Source organism: Schistocerca piceifrons, chromosome X (assembly GCF_021461385.2).
Source record: "Schistocerca piceifrons isolate TAMUIC-IGC-003096 chromosome X, iqSchPice1.1, whole genome shotgun sequence".
Classification (NCBI taxonomy): domain Eukaryota; kingdom Metazoa; phylum Arthropoda; class Insecta; order Orthoptera; family Acrididae; genus Schistocerca; species Schistocerca piceifrons.
Window position 1 is genome coordinate 423473957 of NC_060149.1, and position 23762 is coordinate 423497718.

A 23762-nucleotide genomic window follows, 5' to 3' on the forward strand; every position below is an offset into this window, starting at 1 on the left:
ACTAACGATAGATCGTTCCCTCTGAACCTTACCTTTACTAGAACTTATGTCGGCAGTTATTTATACTACAACTCTCAAATTTAGTGTAGCTCTATCACTTGGTTTGCTTTATCATCCACTTTAACCAAGATTCTCTATCATTAAAATCACAGGTACTTAATCTACAACAATTGGGTACATTTAAGTTGCATAATTGGTTTTTACTTAATTAATCGAAAACTATAAGAGGGAGCTTAACGTGGTCTTTCAGTCATTATTTATGGGGTGAACTGAAGCATAAAATAAATTTTCATGTTTCTAAGTCCATTATTTAGCGCTTCTGATTTTTCCCAATACTTGGATTCCGGTGTTAATTTTTGTTATATGCTTTTGGAAACCTGCACCACTTATTTATGAACTTTAACTGCACCTTCTGACTAAATTCTGGCTTCCTAGCTTTCTTTATTTAGCACCACTTATTTTTCTCATAAAACGGCATTTCTACATAAAATGTTAAGTCTAGAACATAAAGACTTGGTATTTGGAACATTATAACACTAAACTATATTTTATCAATGTCTTAAACGTAAATTCTGATTTTTAATTTCATACTTTATTGTGGCGTAATACTTGCGTGCTACGCGCAGACGCGTTAAGGTGACGTTGCGTTACTAGCAGTGAACTGGGGTAAGTCACGGCACACTCGCTCGCTTCTATATTTCACACACGATACAGCGCTAGGCTTACTTCACCACTCCCTTTCTAATTTTTGAGAAAAAAATTACTTTTGAACAAAATTAAATATCCAGAACGAAACAAACAAGCGATGTAATAATTTAGTTTACTTCTTTTAAATAAAATTGATTTTTGTAAAGTTCCTTATTACTGCACATACTAAATAACCATACTTATTTTGTGAAACTCTTGTATTCTATATTGTCTAGGTGTCTAGACAATATAGAATACAAGAGTTTCACAAAATCATTTACATGAAGTTACATTGAAACATTGCAAGAATTTATCAGTAGTTACAAGATTATTATTAATTTTCATTTAAAATTTTTCGATCTTTACCTGAAAAGAAACACACATGAATTTTCCACTTTACAGTATTCCCATTTTTTTCACCATAATTGTAGGCACTAAGGTGGGTGTCCTTATTACACTTTTTCACTAACTGATTAGAAATGTGGGAGTAGAATTTACTTTTTCATCCTATTTTATCATTAAGAAAAGAAATTTGGTCGTCCTTTCATCCATTTCCACTACAGCTTGAAGTCAATCTTTCATGCAACCTCCATGTCCCTGAGAAACTAACAACACAGCCTAAGCCTCTGTTCCCAACTTACATCTAAGGGAGGACAAAGCACATTTTACAATTTATATTCTGGCATTATTCTAATAACTGAGAAGTTGTCAGAAAGACAGTTAGCATTAAGTCACATTTGAGAAAACGATTCATTTATTTCATAATTTAGCCTACATTACAAATTTTGCGTACATACTTCCTTCCTTTCTTTCATAAAAGATATCTTTTATGTTCCTACACAATGAATTTTTGGCAAATTTGCAATTTACTTTATTACTTGAGATGTTGCTTTAACTTAGAAGACTGAGTAACCTTTGCAAGTTTCACTTTACTTTGGCTCATTTACCATAATGATTAGTTTACCATAGAAGTCATTAGCTAAAAAGTACTTGCCTTGCTTGGTTGTGTGCATTATTAAAGAAACTGTTTTTATTCTTACCATATTGATACTTTATGTTCTGCATTTCCCAATATTTGTAGGATTCCGTGGTCTGTTTTTACCAGGTAACTTATTATCTGCCTTAAGCAAGATTAAGCGTTTTCTACCATTTTATGATACGTGAGGGAAATTATTCATCAATTCTCCATCATTTAATTATATATCTCATCCTACTTTCTTCATTTCTTCATTTAATCATATTTCAGCTTACTTACTTCATTTCTCCATTTTCTCCATTTTCCAAATACTCCGATTTCGCCACTTCTTTCTCCCCTTTTTCCTTTGTCATCTCACTGACCTCGTTATTTCCGCATATATTTGGTGTGATCCTCACACCACTCCCACACATCTCCCTTTGATTAATGTTACAACGCTATTGCTTGCCTCTAAGGGTATTACATTCTTATCCTTATTGCTCCTCAGACAACCTTATTCCCCGAAAATTATTACTTTATGCAGATTCTAATCGATTATTTTTTATGCATTCCTAGCTTCAATAACATTTTATATTGCAAAGTGTGTCTCTATTATTATACTTACTGACCCTTTTTACAGATCTTATTTTTATCTATTTATTTTAACCACGTTTTTACTCTTATTGGTACCCCACTTTACTTTTGCCATTCACTAGGAAGATTACTTACTAAGAAGACTTTATAGCCTATATAATACATACAACATGAAGACATATGTGATTCTTACTTGCTTGATAGAACAGAAGACGGGAATGAAACCTGAAATGGAAATAAAGTTTCATCCAGCTGGGACTGCACGGTACACCAAACCGTGTATCCAGTGAGTGGCAGACTCCCTGTGGCATCGTGTTTAAGATTATTTATTATCTCTTCAAAATTTTTAATGTGATCAGCCCAAGTTGAATGTTGCCTGGCACAGTAAGTTGTACACAGTCTGTTCGGTTCCCGCATAACTCTTTCGCTCATATTCCCCTGCGGAAAGTATGCTGATATCCTTATATGACGAATTCCGGTCTTTTCTAGACACGCCTTAAATTTTTCGGATACAAATTGAGGACCATTATCTGACAAGAGATTCTTTAGCTTGCCAATTTTCACAAAATAGTTCTTTTCGATCGGGAGGGGTCCAAAAAGATCGACTGCACATAACTCTAGGGGTTTACTTGGGTCTACATCGTGCATAGCGCCTTGCACTATTCTATTAACTGCCTGTACCTTTTGACAAATAACACAGAAAGTCAGTTTTTGTTACTCTACGATTCATGTTATCGAAAATGACTTTCTCACTTAATTTAGCAATGCATTTCTTAGCCCCATAATGACCATATATTAGATGTACATAATCTATCAGCAGATCCACATGCAGTGACGGAAAACACACTTTCCATTCTGCTGAAACTAACTTCCTTCTATGGAACAAAATTCCTTTATGGAAGCAGTAATATTGTGCTACCTTTGGATAATTGGGGTCTCCTAAATGGCTTTTGAATAGCCTCAATTTATCATCATCATTCTGTTCCCGCCTTAATATTTAAATACTTTCTTTATGGCATTCTCCTCCCTAAGTTCACGTATGACCAACATGCTTACCTCATTCCTATCTGCCAAGGGAAGCTCTGATTCATTCCATAACTCAGCACTTCTTGATAGCCCATCTGCTACCAGATTGTTCTTTCCCTGTATGTAATTAATTTCAAGGTCGAACTGCTGAGGTACATGGCTTACCTAGTTAGTCTTGAATGCCTCAGTTTACAAGTTTTTAAATATTTAAGTGCCTTGTGATCACTCTAGATTATCACCTTATGTCCTAACAGATAGTGCTCAAACTTCTGTATACCAAATACAATGGCTAGTGCCTCTAATTCTGAAATTTCATAATTTCCCTCAGCAGATTGCAGTGAACGACTCGCAAAAGCAATGGTATTATGAACCTCCTGGTCGCCTTCTGTTTCCATCTGAAACAACTCTACTGTAATCCTATAACCACTTGCATCAACTGACATGCAAAAATGTTTTGTAAAATCTGGATAGAGGAAAAGCAGACTATTAATCAAACAGTTTTTCAGTCCTTCAAAAGCAGATTGACACTCCTGAGTCCAAACCCATGGGATACTCTTTTTTAACAAGTTGAGTAAACATGAAGCATTAAACAAGTGATCTTTGCCAAAACGTCGGTAGAATCCGAACAAACCGAACATTGTCCTGAGTTGCTTTTTGTTTTGGGGCGCTTCAGATTTTTCAGTGGGTGATAATTTGAATGGATCGAGCAATATATCATCCCTACTAATTTCATGGCCCAGAAATTTTATTCTGTCTTTTACACATTCAGTCTTCTCTAATTTCAATTTTATGCCTCCATTTTCTAGAGCTTCTAGCACCTTGTCCAGTAGACTGATATGTTGTTCTCATGGGGGAGTTGCCAACAGTATATCATCTACATAAATAGTTACCTGATCTAATAATTCCTGCCTTAATACATGAGCCATAACTCTTACAAAGGCACACACAGAAATACTTAATACGAATGGGACTATTTTGTACTGGTAGCACTCTCCTTCATAGAAAAAGGCTGTATGTTTTCTTGATTCCTTTTCCAGGGGCAAATTCCAGTATCCACACGTTATGTCCACTGATGTGAGGTACCTAACACCTCGAAATTTTTGAATCAGCCCGTCCATATTCTGAGGACGATCACTTTCTCTGATTATGATTTCATTTAACCAGCGTGCATCCAGTACTAATATGACACTTACATTATGCTTAGGACAACAACAAGAGGACTATTACACTTACTAACTGCTTGCTCTATGACACCCCATGCCAACATACGCTGAATTTTATTCCCAACTGCTTGTTTTCTTGAAACATGTATCACATTAGGTTCCTTGAAAAATACCCGCCCAGGCTTTATATTCAAATGGCATTCATATCTTTTAACTTCACCAGGTGCCTTCGAGAATACATTACTAAGCTTAGTTAATACACTCTTTAATTCTGATCTTTGTTCATCAGAAATTAGCTTTGTTGATGGTACCTTTTCCTCTATTTCTTCTAGGATATATCTCTCCTCAACATTAACATCTTGCACACTATTTCTGAATTCAGTATTTTCCCGTAAGTACCCTTTTTTTATTATTACTCTAATAGGCAGTTCCCAGGTGTCATTGTTACCACCTATATGAGTTCGTATAAAAGGCTCTCTTGTCGCTTGAGAGTCAGGTAAAGTTAAAATTAAGTTATTCTGGTCAAAATCAATCTTTCGCTGGTAATTTGACAAGAAATCGGTACCGATCAACCTATCAACGCTTGAGCCTAACACTATTAAACAAGGATGATCTATTACTACGTCACTTATATCAATGGGTATCAAAGTTTCGTGCAGAACTGGTCTAGAAACTTTCCAGTAGCACCTATTATTTTTAAACCACTTACTTTCATAACTGTTAACTCCTTTTTATTAGGAATAGAATCAAAAAATGTTTGTGACAAAGCACTTGCTTCGCTGCCGCTGTCAAGAAGACAATGCACGGTTACTCCTGATATGTTCGTTTACACTGCACAGGTTTCTCATACACTTCTTCTAATAAATCCTTCTCAGTTTGCTTCCAGCTAAAGTAGTTTTGGTCAGTTGCAAATACATTTACATTTAAATTCTGAGGCTCATCAATCTCTACATTTCTCGCAGCCTTTTCCAACCTGTCCATCAGTTTCAAATCAAAGTATTTGGCTACTCCCTCTACTTCTGTTTGCTGTCTATCGGCCAAACTATCCGAGCAACTGCGTCCCTGCGCAACATTGCTACTTACAATAATGTCGTCAGCTTCTACCATTTGTGCCAATTTAATACAGCTACTGGGTTCCTTCACCCCATTACTATTGCTACCCTCTTCATTCATCAACTCCTCCTCTCTAAAATTTTGCAAAACTGATTCTACCTCCGCTATCTCAACTTTAGCTTTTAAATTGCCATCATTATCGAAGATGTAGGCTTTTATCTCATCTTTTTCAATATCAGACTCAAATCCGTTAATTATTTTTTCCCTATCATCTACAGTGTATTCTTGTCCTTCTTTGACCCATTTCTCCAGCGTAATCCCAAATACTGTCCACTATGTTATGAGAGTGGATTAACACATCACTGGTAGTTTCTGCTCCTATTTCATCACCCCTGTGTATGTTGGCTGACTGTTGTTTGTGTATTTGTTATTGGCTGTGTTACTATTACTGCCTGTTGAGCGCCAGTTTCCTCATAGACGGGATTTAGTTCCCCAAATGCGGCCTGTTGTGTTCATTTGCTACAGCATTAGATATGGTAGCATTTTGTCCTCCTTCTGGTATTAATGGCATTGTGTTTACATTTCTACTTCCGTCATAATAATTTTTACTAAAGCATGATGAATGTCTACCCCCTCTTACTCTACCAAAGCCATGACTTCGATGATTTTCCCTTGTGTTTCTAACTTCCATACTCCTAACATTCACTTTCCCATTGTCTTGATTTCTGTTTTGTACCTGATTGTTAGACGATTTGTTGTTATGCTGCATCTGCTCCTCTGTAGCAGCTATTCTTTCAACCCTCTCTAGGTATTCGATGAATTTATCTACATTATGATGATTCTTTTCTGCCAGTACCAAGGCAGCTTACCTTCTACACCCAGAATAACCATATCCGGTTTCATCTTTCCTGTCAAATGTGACAGTCGTCAAAACCACTTCCTAGAGCAATCTTTTACTGATTCACGTCCTGGTGAAAACTTTTTACCACTCCAAAATTCTCTTAAAACATCATTTTGTTTATTGTGTGACCAGTATTCGTAAAGAAATGCAGATTTAAATTCAGACAAAGTTTTACGTTTTATCATTACATCAGCTGACCATCGCAAAGCATCTCCTGACAAATGACTTCTTATAAAGGAAATTTTCTCCCTTTCTGACCAGGCATTAGGCAAAACATCTTCAAAGTCATTCCAGAAATCAAGAGGGTGTATTTGTTTATCTGGATCAAAACGTCAGAATTGTCGACACCCGATAAAAGCGGCGTCAACTGAAGCCACATGCAGCACAGTACTGCTACTAGAACTAACAAAAATTACTCTATTTTCTAGTTGGAAATGTTATTATTCAGTTCTTCTACTCGTTACTCTACTGCTTCTACCCTGTCAGAACATCTTTTGTCCACCTCTTCACAAAATTCTTTACAAGTTTCTTTTACTTCGTCAATATTTTGCTGACAGGTATCTACCTTAATCTGTACCTCATTTATTCTGTTGGAGCAAAGTCTGGATTCGTTGCCTATTCTTTCTGACAACCTCCCTTCCAAAAGTACATCTGCCTCTTGGAAATCTTTGCAAACCATGCCAATTTTGCATTTAAAAGTACTATGCATTGTACTTAACTGTTGCCCTACTTCCACTTGAATATCATGATGGATACCATCCATCTTGTAATTTAAACTGTTCATTTTTTATTTAATTTCATCTTTCAGTTCTTTAACCTAGAATCAATTTTATTTTTCAGTTTTTGTTACCGTCCCTCAATTCTTTATGATGCAATTCAAGTTTACCAAACAATAACTGCATCCAATTTGGAGCCTCTACTTTGCTACTAGGCATTCCCACTGAATTCAAAGGAGTTTCTCGAATTTTCTGACCTGGTGGAATTTGGGACATACTGAGCTCGGTTTCATTATCTGATAAAGGTATTAACTCTGTCGGCTCTTTTTTGACTTCTATCTTAATAATTCCTTCATCAGAGACTGGTTCTAACCTAGAAGTTTCATTGAAATTCAAATCGGATTCTACTTTACATTTATTGGCTCATCGGAACCATCCTCATTAAATTCAGTTTCTGATTCTGAGGATTCATGGTCAGAGACCTGTTCCTTTTTGAAACTTACGTAAGTATCCATTTCTAGTAACCTGTTAGCAGCAATTAACAAATACTTTAAATACTCTTGACTTAACTTAATTGCTTGACTTCGACGAATGTTGTCGGGGCGGTGTACCAGCAACCGTGATGCGAGGCGTCGCGGTGATGTATTGCAGGCAGCAATAGCTGTGGCGGTGAAGATGGCTGCGGGTATCGCTTACTGCAGTTGCTCCAGGGTGGGGGGGGGGGGGGGGGGGAGGTGAGCGCTCGCCGCACCTTGCAGGTGTCTCGCCGACCCACGCAGCTCAGCGATGACGCACCGTCTTTTTCTACCTTCAGTTCCAGTGGCAACCGCGATCCAGCGGCGGCTTCCTTCCTCATTCCGTCGTGATCCAAGTTCCTATAGTCGGCCTCCACTGTTTATTCACTACACTGGCGAATAAATTATAAGACTGTTCCCGCACTAGTTTCTGCCTATGTCACTTCGGTATCCTGTTAGTCCCTACCGAGTTCGCTGATTTCTGCCAATCACATCCACTGTTCAATCATATTGATTTGCTTCCAGTTTCCCGGCCAATAGGCACCTTATGTGGGGCGGCGGGTAAAAATTATTAATACCGTCTTACTCACGAGAGCCTGGCAACTAATTTTGTGATAGCCAGAATGCAAAGGGAAACATACTGACCTTAGTTTCCAGTCTGCACGGTCACATTCTAGTCCAGCTCACTGAAAGAAAAGTTTCCGTTCTCCTGTTTCTTTGCAGGATCAGGACTATCATCTTAAATAAAAGTATAAAGTTCCAGTCAAAATTTATATTGTGTAAGATTTCTCGCACACAACACTGAGAAATTCACTATTGCCAATTGAAAGCAAGTCTTTCTGTTCTAACAGCACGTTTAGCATTTCAGAGGCAACCTCTACGGTACGTTCCTACCAGATTGTCTTTCACCCTGACTAAAATTACTGAATGAAAGTTTGCAATAAATGTTCCAAATTAATGCTCACCATAAAAGTAGAAATAAAGTCACCACATGCCACGCGGAATTGTAATTCTCACGGACGGCACACTAACAATTACTTGGCGAATTCTAAGCGATCCACAACGGTGTAAATTCCTCGCGGGTTCACTATCTGTTTTTACCGCAAAATACGCGCTTTGACACAGTTCGGCTGTGACGTCGTCCAAGGCAGCGCGAGATCCGACGTTTGACATACGTGGATATTACAGTAGCCGAGCGTGAAGTGAACCTTACTACTGCCTCTCGGGCGGCTGAGGGAACATCTGTTGTCTACAGCTCTCTGCATACTGCAGCTGCCTCTACGACCACTTTCTCTGGCATATAAACTTTAATAATATAGTTACAAATTACTTCAGAAATCTCTTAATATTTATTTGTATTCACTTAAGTTGTTTGAAATCACCGAAAAAGTTTCACCTCGCTAGAATGAAAATTTGCCTTCTAGAATTTTTATAGTGGAACTAACCTCTGAACCATATCTTTACTAGAACTTATGTCGGCAGTTATTAATACTAAAACTCTCAAATTTGGTATAGCTCTATCACTTGGTATGTTTTATCAACCATTTTAACCAAAATTCTCTATCATTAAAATCACAGGTAATTAATCTACAACAATTGGGTACATTAGTGTTACATAATTGGTTTTTACTTAATTACTCAAAAACTATAAGAGGTAGCTTAACGTGGTCTTTCAGTTATTATTTCTGTGGTGAACAGAAGCATAAAACAAATTTTCATGTTCCTGAGTCCATTACTTAGCGCCTCTGATTTTTTCCAAAAACGTGGATTCCAGTGTTAATTTTTGTTATAAGGTTTGAGGAACCTGCACCACTTATTTATGAGCTCTAACTGCATCTTCTGACCAAATTCTGGCTTTCTAGCTTCGTTATCTAGTGCCACTTATTTTTCTCTTAAAACGGCATTTCTACGTAAACTGTAATGTCTCGAACACAAAGACGTGGTATTTGGAACATTAAAACACTAAACTATATTTTAACGAAGTTTTAAACACATTTTTTAATTTTTAATTTCATACTTAATTGTGGTGCAATACTTGCGTGCTACGCGCAGACGCGTTAAGGTGACGTGGCGCTACTAGCAGTGAACTGGGGTAAGTCCCGGCACACTCGATCACCTCTGTATCTCACACACGATACAGCTCTTGGCTTGCTTCAGTGTTACGACTCAAACTGTGCGCAATAGTTTGCATGATACGCAACGTCGCTCCCGACGTCCATGGCGAGGTCCATCTTTGCAACCACGACACCAAGCAGCGCGGTACAGATGGGCCCAACAACATGCCGATTGGATCGCTCTGGATTGACTTCATGTTCTCTTCAACGATGAGTTTCGCAGCTGCCGTCAACCAGACAATCGGCGGGGACGTGTTTAGAGGCATCCCCGTCAGGCTGAACGCATTAGACACACTGTCCGGCGAGTGCAGCAAGGTGGAGGTTCCCTGATGTCTTCGGGTGGCATTATGTGGGGCCGACGTACGCCGCTGGTGATCATGGAAGGCGCCGTAACGGCTGTACGATACGTGAATGCCATCCTCCGACCGATAGTGCAACCATATCGGCAGCATATTGGCGAGGCATTCGTCTTCATAGACATCACATCTTGTGAATGACTTCCTTCAGGATAACGACATCGCTCGACTAGAGTGGCCAGCATGTTCTCCAGACATGAACCCTATCGAACATGCCTGGGATAGATTGAAAAGGGCTGTTTATGGACGATGTGACCCACCATCCACTCTGAGGCATCTACGCAGAATCGCCATTGAGGAATGGGACAATCTGGACCAACAGTGCCTTGATGAACTTGTGGATAGTATGTCACTACGAATACAGGCATGCATCAATGCAAGAGGACGTGCTACTGGGTATAAAGGTACCGGTGTATACAGCAATCTGGACCACCACCTCTGAAGGTCTTACTGTACGGTGGTACAACATGCAGTGTGTTGTTTTCATGAGCAATAAAAAGGTCGGAAATGAAGTTTATGTTCATCTCTATTGCAAGTTTCTGTACAGGTTCCGGCACTCTCGGAACCGAAGTGGTGAAAAACTTTTTCTCATATGTGTGTAACAGAATTTCGGTTCTAAACATGTTCCATACTTCTTTACTTTGTTGTTATCATTCCTGTATTAAAATAAATGTATCCTTCAGCAAAGATGTTTTTTTTTCTTTATTGTATTTCAATGCCCCATATGGGGCAGGCTGGCAGCAGCATAGGTGCCGCTCTTCAGCCGAGAGACAGTGCATAACACGGAGACGTTTAAAACAACAGAAAGTAGGAAATACGGCGAAGCAGATATATAAAAGGGGAAACATAATGGGAGATAGCATAAAAAGGGGCCACTGAAAAAATGGTGATAAAAATTTAAAACTGTACAAAAAAAACCACACACTGTGATGATTAAAAGAAACACAAGGTGAAGTACAGACGGAGCATAAAAGTTGCGATGGGCGGCGTAGCATATAACGATTACTGACCGGAACACTATGTACAAGTCCAGCACATGAGGAAAATCACAGCCCTTGACACCATGGGAGAACAGCACAAAATACAACACTGACATAGCACACTGACGACGATGAACAACTTAGAGGGTCTTCCACAGGTACAGAGATGAAAGAGAAGAGAAGAAAGGGGGAGGGGTGGTGTTAGAGGGGGGAGTGACGGGGAGATGGGTGGGGGGGGGCGCACCAAACGGGGGCCATAGAGATGGAGGGTTGGGGGAGGGAAACAGTCCAGGTGGGGTTGCAGAGACTCGGGGGGGGGGGGGGGGGGAGGAGGAAAATCCGCTCTGAGTGAACGAGGGGAGAGGAAAAGAGGGGGCCCTGGGGGGGGGGGGGGACAAGGGCAGGCTACAATTGGTAGGAAGGGTATATGTTATATTGAAGTTCAACATCTGAGAGGGGGAGATGCTGGAAATTGCTCTGATGAAGGAGATGGTGGGTGTGGAGGTGGAGAGAGGGAGGGACACAGCAATACAGGCATGGCAACAGGCGGGGGTGGAGAGGAAGGAGGTCACCAGAGGGTGGGGGGGGATCAAGCCTGCGGACAGTGTAAAGGATGCAGATATGTTGGAGGAAAAGGAGGTGGAGGGTGAAGGGGATGAGGTCATACAGGAGTCATGTGGGGGAAGGAAAGTGGATACAAAAGGCAAGGTTGAGCACTTGGCATTCTAAGATTTGGAGGGTCATATAAAAGTGTGGGTGGTATAGATCCAGGCAATGCTGGCATAACAGAGGATAGGATGGATTAGGAATTTGTAGGTGTCGAGAATAGTGGAAGGATGCAATCCCCATGTCCAGCCAGACAGGAGCTTCAGCAGGCGGAGGCGGCAATGGGCTTTTTGCTGGATGGTCAGTAGATGAGGGGTCCAGGTGAGATGAAGGGGAAGCAAAGGTATCTTAGGGCGGCGCTGAGCTGGATGGGACGGCCATAAATGGTTCGGTAGAAATCATGGAGACAGAAGGAGCGGGTGGTGCGGCCTGATGATGATTGCCTATGGTTTGAAGGGGTTGATATTGTCACAGAAGAAGTCGAGTTGCGCAGACGCCGTATCGTAGTGGTTATGATACTAGATTGTTGCATGGAGAGTCGTGAATTGAAAACTCACCTGAACTGTAAAATTTTAATTTCTTTATTCGGTTTGCGTACATTCTAGAAGTATCCACAAATGGCAAGAATCATTGTACTGGAATGTTCTGTAGCTGTATACATACTGTATGTGTTCCGGCCAGAGGCAGTTTGCTCCGCACTCTTGTATGAGCAAGTTCTGAATAAACCTCCATTAAGTGAACTTAGTGTTCGTTATTCATCAACTTACACCTTTCTCTACGTTACATTATTCTGGTGGAGACGCTGGGTAATTAAACCTGTGATACGCACATTATCGACGACACAGTGGCTCCCATCAGGCCACGACCAAGTCGCCGTTTACGTGGCGAGGAACCTTAGTTCGAGCCATATTTAACAGATCGCAATCTATCGGAGTTAGAAGAAGAAGAGGACGTTATGATGACAGCAACTCTGTGCCACCACATGAGACTTCCTTCCGGGTTCTCTGGTGACAACGGCCAAGATCCAAATAAGTGGCTGAAGGTATATGAGCGTATAGCCAAATTTAACAAATGGGATGACACCGTGTGTTTCGCTAACGTATTTTTCTACTTGGAGGGCACTGCCAAGCAATGGTATGAGAACAACTAGGAGAAGTTCACAAGCTGGGTAGTATTCCAGGTGGAACTGCGCAAATACTTCGGCGACACACGACGACAGAAGTGCAAGGCTGAAGATAAATGAAAGTGTAGGGGACAGCGTCCAGGAGAAACTACAGCATCCTACATTCAAGACATCTTGAAGCTGTGTAAAATAGTGGATCCTAGAATGAAGGAGGAAGACAAGGTTGCACATCTCATGAAGGGTGTTGCTGAGGACATGTACCTCCTGAAGGAGGTTTTGACAGCAAACAATTTCACAAAATGGTGCCAGTATATCGAGACAATGCATCAAAAAAGAATTACACGCAAGAAGTTTGAACGGCTTCCAAACGTCGTACCGATGTCTGTGGTGGAGGAAGAAACTAATTTCACAAATGTTCTTCGTAAGATAGTGAGAGAGGAAGTTCAGAAGGCACTTGGATTGCACAGCGAGCAAAAAACCGAGATGCTTCAAGAGGTCATAAGGGAGTAAGCTGAACAGACATTGAACCCAATCTCTCGTTCTTCATTTCCCTTTAAATATACCGAAATATTTCCAGAACGAGATTTCCACTCTGCAGCGGAGTGTGCGCTGATATGAAACTTTCTGGCAGATTAAAACTGTGTGCCCGACCGAGACTCGAACTCGGGACCTTTGCCTTTCGCGGGCAAGTGCTCTACCATCTGAGCTACCGAAGCATGACTCACACCCGGTCCTCACATCTTTACTTCTGCCAGTATCTCGTCTCCTACCTTCCAAACTTTACAGAAGCTCTCCTGCGAACCAGGAGTCGTGCTTCGGTAGCTCAGATGGTAGAGCACTTGCCCGCGAAAGGCAAAGGTCCCGAGTTCGAGTCTCGGTCGGGCACACAGTTTTAATCTGCCAGGAAGTTTCATACCGTATGTGCAAGTGCTGAATAAAGCTTCTTTAAGTGAAGTTAGTGTTCGTTATTCCTCTACATGACAATATGAAGGAACCATTGGTTGCACCAAGTGGTTAACTGGGCAAGGTGGGCTTGGAGGGTGCATTGGGACCACTGAAGGGTAGGATAGAGAGCCAGGAAGGCGGTGCCATTAGCATATTGGAGAAGGTGGACAGGTGGGGATGGCTTGAGCATATCTGTGGTGTACAGGAGATAGAGGAGAGGGGAGAGGACAGAGCCCTGGGGGACACCAGCAGTGGGATAAAAGATATGGGAATTGGTATAATGGAGGGTGACAGGGGAAGGACGCTATGAGAGGAAGTAAGCGACCAGAGAGACAAAATTGATAAGTAGAGCGTAGGTTTGGAGTTTAAAGAGGAGATAGGAATACCATACGCGGTTGTAGGCATTTTAGAGGTCGAGGGAAACAAAAATGGCGGAGCGACGGGAGTTAAGTCGGAGGGAGAGAAGGTGGACGAGGTTAAGGAGTTAGTCTTTGGCGGAGAAGGGGAGGTCAGAAGCCGCACTGAGTAAGGGGCAGTAAAATGGTTCAAATGGCTCTGAGCACTATGGGACTTAACTTCTGAGGTCATCAGTCCCCTAGAACTTAGAACTACTTAAACCTAACTAACCTAAGGACATCACACACATCCATGCCCGAGGCAGGATTCGAACCTGCGACCGTAGCTGTCACTAGGTTCCAGACTGTAGTGCCTAGAACCGCTCGGCCACCCCAGCCGGCCAGAAAGGAGAGGGGAGGGAGTAGGTGGTGTTGATTAAGGTGGTGATAGATACGAGGATGGATTCGAATACCTTACTGAAGGCGGATGTGAGGTAGATGTGACGATATAAAGAGGCGATGGAAAGGTGTTTGTTGGGTCTGAGGAATGGGAAGTCTTCCACAGGTCAGGGTAGAAACCGTTAGAGAGGATGACGTTGTATAAATTGGCAAAGACAGTCGGGAAGGAGAAGGGGCATTCCCTGAGCTGGCAGTAGATGACACAGTCATGACCATGGGCTGTGTTGCGTTTTGACCAGAGGATAAGTTTAATGTCTTGTGCTGCGATTGGAGTGTTTATGTTGGAGGGGGCTACTTCCCCAGTTACTGGAGACTGGGACCAAGTGAAGTGACCATTGTGTCGGTGCATTCCATGACGGTGGGGAAAAGGGAATAATCAAAGTGGGGATCCTCAGGGACAGAGAAGATCTCCGAAAGATGATAAGTGAAGTGGTTGGCCTTACTGAGGTTGTCGGGAAGGGGGCGGTCGTTATGGAGAAGGGGGTAATGGGAAGTCGAATGGGAACCATTAAGGCGATGGAAGGCTGAGCAGTACTGGGAGGGTGGCGTTGAGTCATGTACCGGTCTGGCGCCAGTCCCGGAGTTTCTTTGCTGTAATGAGATTCCAAACGTATCGCTGTATTTGCCAGTGGCGTTGGTGTGTATCCCTGTCACGAGTGCGCAGGAAGGAGCGATAAAGGAAGCGGGATTCGTGGAGGAGGAGGACAGCCCGCGGACGGAGAGTGGAACGGTGAGGGTGGATGGTTTTAGTAAGAACATGGACCTCCACGGCGTCAGTAACGGCCTTCTGAAGGAAGGACGAAGTGCGGATGATGTCGTCAGGATGATGATAGGTAAGAGGGTGGCTTTCGACCTGGGAGGCGATGCATTCCCGGTAGGTATCCCAGTTGGCGCGACGGTAGTCATGGACTACCTTGGGAGGGGGGCAGGGCAGGGAGCTTGGGGCGGGTGGTGAGCGGACATTATGGTAAGAAGGACAGGGAGGTGGTCGCTATCTGTGGGGTCAAGGATGTCGACAGCGATACGCCCAAGGACGTTGGCAGAGGCAATGACAACGTCGGGGGTGGTGTTGCTTTCGGGACAGGCGTGCTGGGGAAGGGGAACAAGGTCAGCTTGGATCGTGAGGAGGAATTGATGCCACCGCCGAAGCGCGGCAAGGGAGCGGTTATGGATGCTGATGTCGACGGCAATCACATAGGTGGAGAAGGTGCGGTCAGCGTGGGAGATGAAGTCATAGAGAACAGACAAAGATGCTTCGCCCCCTCCCTTTTTCTCCCTTCCATACCCCAATATCGGTTACATATACTGTGTTGTTTTACCGACGTTGTATGAGCAATGTCCTTTTTGGTATATTTTCACATTTTAATTGTGTTGCTGTGGTTCATGATACAGATGATCATTCTTTTACGTTTTCGTTGTATTTTAAATTATATTTTTTTCATGTGTTCAACGCTACAGTATATTACCACTAGCGCCACCTATTGGCCACTTTGTTATCTTAGGCATTATGTCATGCCTTGGGTACTCTGTTATGTACATGAATCCATACCACCTATATAAAGTTCTTCTCCCTAACTTGGTATGCGTTTTTCGTGCACTCTTTGCTGTTTTTTCTTGTTTGCCTTTTAGCTACCATCACTGTGCTACCCTTGATTTTTGTGACCTTTTCGAGATATTATGAGCCGGCCGAGGTGGCCGAGCGGTTCTAGGCGCTACAGTCTCGAACCGCGCGACCGCTTCAGTCGCAGGTTCGAATCCTGCCTCGGGCATGGATGTGTTTGATGTCCTTAGGTTAGTTAGGTTTAAGTAGTTCCAAGTTCTAGGGGACTGATGACCTCAGCAGTTAAATCCCATAGTGCTCAGAGCCATTTGAACCATTTGAGATACTCTGAAGATGAGTGTATTCGAAATGGATCAATAAGGCAGTTGTGTTACATCAAGTGACTGTTATATGTTTATCCAACGTCCATATGAGCACTGTTCAACGTTTTAAATTTCATAAAATTGGCGCATACCTACTTCGAGACTACAGTTCACACCTTTAATTTGTGTTTATTATTGTACCGTGTTTATTGAGTACAGAGCTACAACATTAGCCTAAATATCTTTAATTTTACCTCCGTTGACGTTTCTCGAGATACATGTAGGAGGCAAGATGTTAGGTGACTCATTTAGGAACGTATTCTGTCAGCATTTCAACAGTAGACCACGCTGTAATACACAAACCCTCTCTCGTAGCGTCTTACAGGGTTGTTAGATGAACATCTTGGTGACGTTTCCGCGCTAACTAAAACAACCTGTTGTTTTTTGTAAGATACCTACGCCTGTGGACTACACTCACTGAAGATTCGTCCAACGAATCACAGTTTGTAACCTGCCTTTCGTACTACTACTTTTATGTGGTCGATCCACTTTAAGTCGCTCCGTGCGGATATTGACAGATATTTAATGGACGTGACTTTTTCCAGTCATTCTTAGGAAATCATGAAATCAAATAAGAACAGCTATTTCTAATTATTTATGCTCAACATGTTACATTTGTTTTCACTAAGGTTCAACTGCCAGTTCGTACACCAAATGTCGATCCTCTGCCGGTCTTCGAGCAATTTGGTGCAAGCTTCTAGGGTTGTAGTTTTTCTGTATGCAACAGAATAATCCACAAACATCACGGAGCTTCTGACACTACATCGATTATGTACAGTGTGAGCCATATAACGTAAAACTCCCCTTTCATTTTGTGAACGGTTCCAGATATTGAAGAGTGGTGTTCGGAAATTGATAGTACGCTGAAGGGCACGTACATTGGTGTGTGATAAAGTCTTAAAGCTTGTATTGATCGAAATATAGAAGGAAGTATGGTTTCCAAAATGGAATGAAATACTTTTTAACGCCACCCGAAGCGCCTGAAAACACGAGCACAGTGATATAACGCTTGTTAACTTTGAGGCTGAAAGTCGTCTCAAAAGAACCCGAGAAATATTCTAAAATTGAAAGGCAATTTAGCCGGAATCGGCCACTGCGTTCTAAACACGCTCATGCTGGGCTATGTCGTATTAAGCCTTTCGACTGTTAAAGCAGTGACGATGAGGGTTTGAATGGAAATTTTCCTGACGAAACTGTAGTTTTTTCCACAAAAATCTATACATACATCTGAAATAGTTTCCCTAAGCCACATCTCACGCGCCAGAAGCTATCATATATCATAGGTCTGTATACAGAAACCATATTTGACTCTTTATCGCCGGCCGCTGTTGCCGAGGGGTTCTAGGCGCTTCAGTCCGGAACCGCGCTGGTGCTACGTTTGCAGGTTCGAATCCTGCCTCCGGCATGGGTATGTGTGATGTCCTTAGGTTAATTTATGTTTAAGTAGTTGTAAGGCTAGGAAACTGATGACCTCAGACGTTAAGTCCCATAGTGCTTAGAGATATCTGAAACATGTTTTGACTCTTTATCAATGTCATAAGGGAAGTAAAATTTTTCTTAGTAGCTAAAACTTTCTTTCTGCTTATAAGGCGGAGCCTAGCACGAGAGCTCTGCGTGGCTTTATTTACACCGCAATAGTCGACTCTGTCCTCATTGCTTTCCAATTTTGGTAATTTCTCCGATTCGATTGCGAAGAGTTTCAATATGAAAATTAACAAGCGTTATATTACTGTACTCGTCTTTTCAAGCAGTTTCGGATGCTGTTAAAGAAGTATATCATTCCATTAAAAACCATATTTGGTCCAATATCCCACTCTTTCTCACACACCAAAATACTTGCCCTTTGACGGACTATCAGTTGCCGAAAATCTCATTTCGATATCTGAAGCCGTTCACAAAATAAAAGGAGCATTACGTCGTAGGTGATTCACACTGTATGCTATGAGAAGTAACATTCGTGTGACACTCCCTTGGGGTACTCGTGAAGCTGATTTTCATCTGAAACTTACTTTCTCTTAAGAATGACACGGTGAGTTCTCTGCAATCTCTAGCGCATCGATCACATTTGTCCAGAAACGCGCAAAGTAGGAAGTAGATTGCAGCAGCACCAGTCGCAGGAGAGAGCGGATGTTATACCTTAAAAAGTATAACACAGCTGTCGCAGCACTGTGAGGACATCCGGCCTGGGGAAACAGTTGAAACAGCAGTGCCTACGCGGCGGAAAGCGAAAGCACTTCCACACCGGCAACTGCGGATATGCTTAGTACATGCACCGCAAGACATAGCAAATCTCAATTAAGCGCGCCCCGAAAGCGTATAAATACGTAACCATTTTGTACTGAAGTCACTTTTGTCAGTACCGCAACTCTACAACCATGGTGGCTGTGACACTCGGAGCGCCATCCGCAGTTCGTCAGGGCATCCCTGAGGTCATAGAGCGCAGAGCCGCGAGCACACTAGGCCCACCCAGTCGAGGGAAGCAGCGCGCCGCCCGTCAATGCGAGTCAGTGGGTCACGGCCGTTACGTCACCTACCGCCGCCTACCGCCCAGCGCGAGGGACGCGATACGCGGCTACAGCCAGCCTAGCCGCCGGAGCCCGGAGTCGTCGCTTGCAGAAGCAATTGCGTATCGCGCTTCTTCTGAGCCTATGCCGTTTGAACCGTGATTTATTTTCAAAGAATATTCTTAAGGATTTATTTTATTTACTATCGATTCATCAAGACCATTAACACATTTAATCACACTATGTAAGCATGGAAGTAGTTGCCAGGGAGTAACTGATGAAATCATAGCCAAATTCCTTTTAACGAATGGGAATTTTATTTACTTTAATAGTGCCTAAAAGCATTTTTAAAAGAAACAGATTTAAAATTATAACCAGAAAGCACCCTCTAAATATCAAAGTTACAATTTATTCAGAGGCAGAAAGAAACAAATTTTGACTGTATGAGCTTTCGGGCAGAGAACCTTGGGGCTCCCTTTTGACACAGCCATAGCTACGAGCGCTCACAACAGCCTCTGAAAGACTACACTGGTGCAAATCTGCAACACACCAGATAACTTTAAACTAAGAGTTTTAACAATTTACACAAGCACACAAACTATGCACCCCCGTAGGAGGGATGGAAATAGTACAAAACACTAACAATTAAAATATTAACCTTGCCACTGAAGGTGCAACTTGATTTTAACTTCTAAGAAAAGTCTTACGGTGAAAGGGTGGCATCTTTATATACTAAAATGATCATTTAAATAAAAGCCCATGAAATGCTATCGTATATAAAATTCTACAAGGTTGGCCAAACAATAGTTAAGATGCTCTACAGTCCACAGATACCGCCTCTCAAGATCATAGGCAACAATATCAAAGTTTCCAAAGATCAAAACATATTTCAGGTATTAGGCCGTTACACTCCAAGCAATAAATTCATTAACACACCAAATCCGACAAACATGACAGAGGCAGTTACTAACGTACGGTAAATTGATAGGGAGATTACCGAACAACCCGAACCGCAGGTTGCTCTAACCCGCCCCTACTCCATAATGGAAAAACGGACCACCCAATTTATAAACAACCACCTTCCCTCGGGTGGGCAAACGGAGAAGAATGGTGGGACGACCCCAAAGCAAAACGGCTGGTAACCTCACCAAGAAAACAAGTAGAATTTAATAAGAATAAATAAAACAACATATCACCAATCACTTAACTTCTAATAAAATGCGATTTCTCGAGAAGACCTGCCGCGGCACCCCCAAATCGCTCTCCCGAACCGTCCGCTGCCAGCCGCTTTAACAGACGCAGGAAGGCGCGCCGATCTCCCGTCTCACGGCGTCACAGCTCGCATCGGCCAGACTGATGTCGTGGGTTGACTCCTGTTGCTCTCGTGTCGACCGCGAAGTCACTACCCCTCGCTATACGCCGCGGCCCACTGGACTCACGTGGCGACCTCACATGCGCCGACGCTCAAGACGGACAAGTCATCTTGTGTCTCAGTGCGCGACCGACCAACCGATCGATCCAAACGCCAATGACCATTGCCTGAGCAAACTGGCGGCCTAACGCGCAGACTCAGATGCAGGAACTAAGCCCCGACCGGGCGACCACTCGCTGAGTTCTCTTACTGGCGGAGTGGAAAGACTCTCATTTTGCCGGCTTTAAAGGTTGATCCGAACGACAGACATACTAGCACTCCGAACGACAGACAGACACTAACTGCCTAACAAATGCGGACGAGAGACAAACTAGAAAACTGGGGACGAGAGACTGACCCAGACTGACTGACAGGCGAGCTCATAGCGCCCCTTAAATGCACGTGAACAGGCAACGTTTCCTCTTTCCCACCAGAGGGAGACACCAAAGCTGCGATTGCCACAGCGGCGCCACCGCCAGAAACGGAGGGCGACTGCTTCACACTACGCGCGGAAGCGCGCTCTTCAAAAGAGCAATTTTTACCACGTCTCACCGTTCTCTGTTTGCTGGACGACACACATACACATGCACACACACACACACACACACACACACACACACACACACACACACACACACACACAAACAAACACACAGAAACAGCGGAACGCAGCAATCACACTGGCACTGCCTGTAATGAATTACAACGGGACGCCGCAATAAAGTAGCTCGTAATGCTTGGCTGCCTGTCTAGTGACGCACGGCGTACCCCTTGCACCAATTTGCCACCAGTCAAGAGTACTGACATCGCCATTTCAGCGTAACGTCGGACCCTAGAGGTTACTGCATACACAATCGAGAAATTTAATTGTTTCTGTCATGGAAAAGAGGCGCCGCGCGGAGTGGCCGCAGGGTTTGAGGCGCCATGTCACGGATTGCGCGACTCCTCCCGCCGGAGGTTCGAGTCCTCCTTCGGGCATGGGTGTGTGTGTTGTCCTCAGGTTAAGTTAGTTTAAGTAGTGTGTAAGTCTAGGGTCCGATGACCTCAGCAGTTTGGTCCCTTAGGAATTCACAAACATTTGAACATTTGAAAAGAGGCTTGACAGTCGTGCTCTTCCAAGGGTGAACTTTACTAAAAGTAAGGAGTCAGTGGATTTGTCACACTTAGAGAAATGGAGATCATGATTGGTAAGTACTTGTCAGATGTATGCAGTGTAATTTAGGTCGTCCAGCACTATGTCTGGCAGGTAAGCATTATGGGTATATGGCTAGACAGTCCGAGAATCGAAATGGCTGATAATTAGAGATAAGAATTAGATTAATGTATTTTTTTTGTATGTAATTGTTGGTGTCCCAAAATGAGTGCCGTGTAGGAAAAAGCATTGGTAGAGCCAGCGACGCAAGGTGTGTCGGAAACAGAGGCAGTTGGCATATTATTGGGAAAGGTAGCGCAAGTGACAGCAGACAGTACAGAGTTACGTGGTATAGTAGAGTTGCAGCAAAGCCTTCTAGATACAAGGCCTACGCACAGCGGTCATATTGGCACGTGACGTCACAAACTGCTGGCCATCTTATCTTTAGTCGGCAGTCTTGTTGACGTGTATGTTGTGTTGAAAGTGTGTGCCACGTGAAACTGATATAGATTTATTAGAGTATTCGCCTACAGTTCTTCGAAGTATGGGATACAAGTGTTGCGTTCCCTTTTGCCAGGGAAATTATAAATCCCAAAAGGGCATGAAAGTGCACTTGTTTCGATTTCCGAAATGTGTGAAGTTGAGAAATCGCTAGATTGCAGCTATTCCCAGACAGAAGTTTGTGTCTACGCATCATTCAAGGGTAAGTAAATGACAAAAAATTTATAGCGTGTTATTTGTTTCCACTGCACCACATATGCCAATTGTTTTTAAAAGAAGTTACGTATCATGTACCAGTATAATCTGTTTCTTAATTCTGGACCATTTCTGCGAGGTTAACACGAAGCTGGCTGTGAAATGTCTCTCAAATTTGCAACTATTGTCACACAGAATAGTTACATTAATTAGTGTGGCTCGAGAATGTTTAGTATTCCTTATCATGCCTACCAGATTATTGCGTTTCCAGTACTTTTATTTGGAAGACCTACAGAATGATTTTGTTCAGTTTTAGATATACAGCTATTCGGAAATAATTTCAATTTGAGTAAACTACCTTAGAAAAATGTTTTAATGAATTCAGTGTTCGACATATTAAGCAGTGTAAGCAGAATTTCGAGGTAAGTGCATTGTGATTAAACTAGCAGAACTCTGTGACACAAATTTCAGTCAAGGATATAGGAGAAACAATCTTTTCATGCTTAAGGTTCTAAAGTTATGGAGAAATAGGGACATAAAGTATTTTTTCGGGTTTTTTGATTTATTAAACATTATGTCAGAAGGTGCTCCATTTCGTCGAATGACCTGAGTTTCGTGTGAGGTCAGCAAATTTTTAAGTGTAGAGGAAAATTTACGAAAATAACCGGGAAACAAATTCTTAAATTCTGTAGGAGCTCCAGCTGCTTTATTTAAAACCGAACACGTCTGCTTGTTGTTGCATATTGGCGATTTTTTACTGCAAGAAAACGTAGCTCCCGAGGTAAAAGACAGAATTTAAAATTACAGTTTGTATTCAAGCCTAGAAACGCGTATTTAAGGCAAATCGTCAAAATAATTTTACATCGTGAAATAACATAGGGCAGTTGTGTGCAATTCCTTTACGCAATGATATAAATTTCCATACTTTCATTACAAGGCCATGTAGAAGAGGAAAGCACGAGAATCCCTATGTGGTCTCAGCTCTAAAACTCGGAAAGTTCGTACAGCTGCAGAGTGCTTAACAGGAGAGTTCCGACACAGACCTGGCCATCAGTATTTGACGTCACAAGTGTGCGCACAGGCCTGTAGTGTAGGTGGTGTTGGTTGCAGTCGCCACAGCGAAGAATAAATTTGTCAGTCACTAGATTAGTTGCTTCTTTCTCTGGCAAATCAGGTGAGGAAATGCAAGCCTTTGTGGAGGATCTTACATATTTGCAGAGATGGAAGGGTGGTCTGCCGCGGAACTATTGAGCATATCAAAAGTAAGGTTAACGGGAGAAGCAAAACCTTATGCAGGTTTTAAATAGGCTCTCAAGGGAGCTGGAACATTTGAAGAATTTAGAAAGGAATTAGTTCAAAGGTTTACAAAGCAGAACAGTGCCTGACGTTTCAGGGAACAGTTGGGCATGGTAGCAAAGAACCATGCGGAATTAGTAATAGAATTTGGGGATAAGGTGAGCGAGATCAGTGGTTGTACATATGAGATCGAAAAGAATGCTGTGGTGAATGAAGTACTTTTGAGAAAAGCTGAGCAGAGGGCGATTGATGCATTTTTAAGAGGGTTGCGT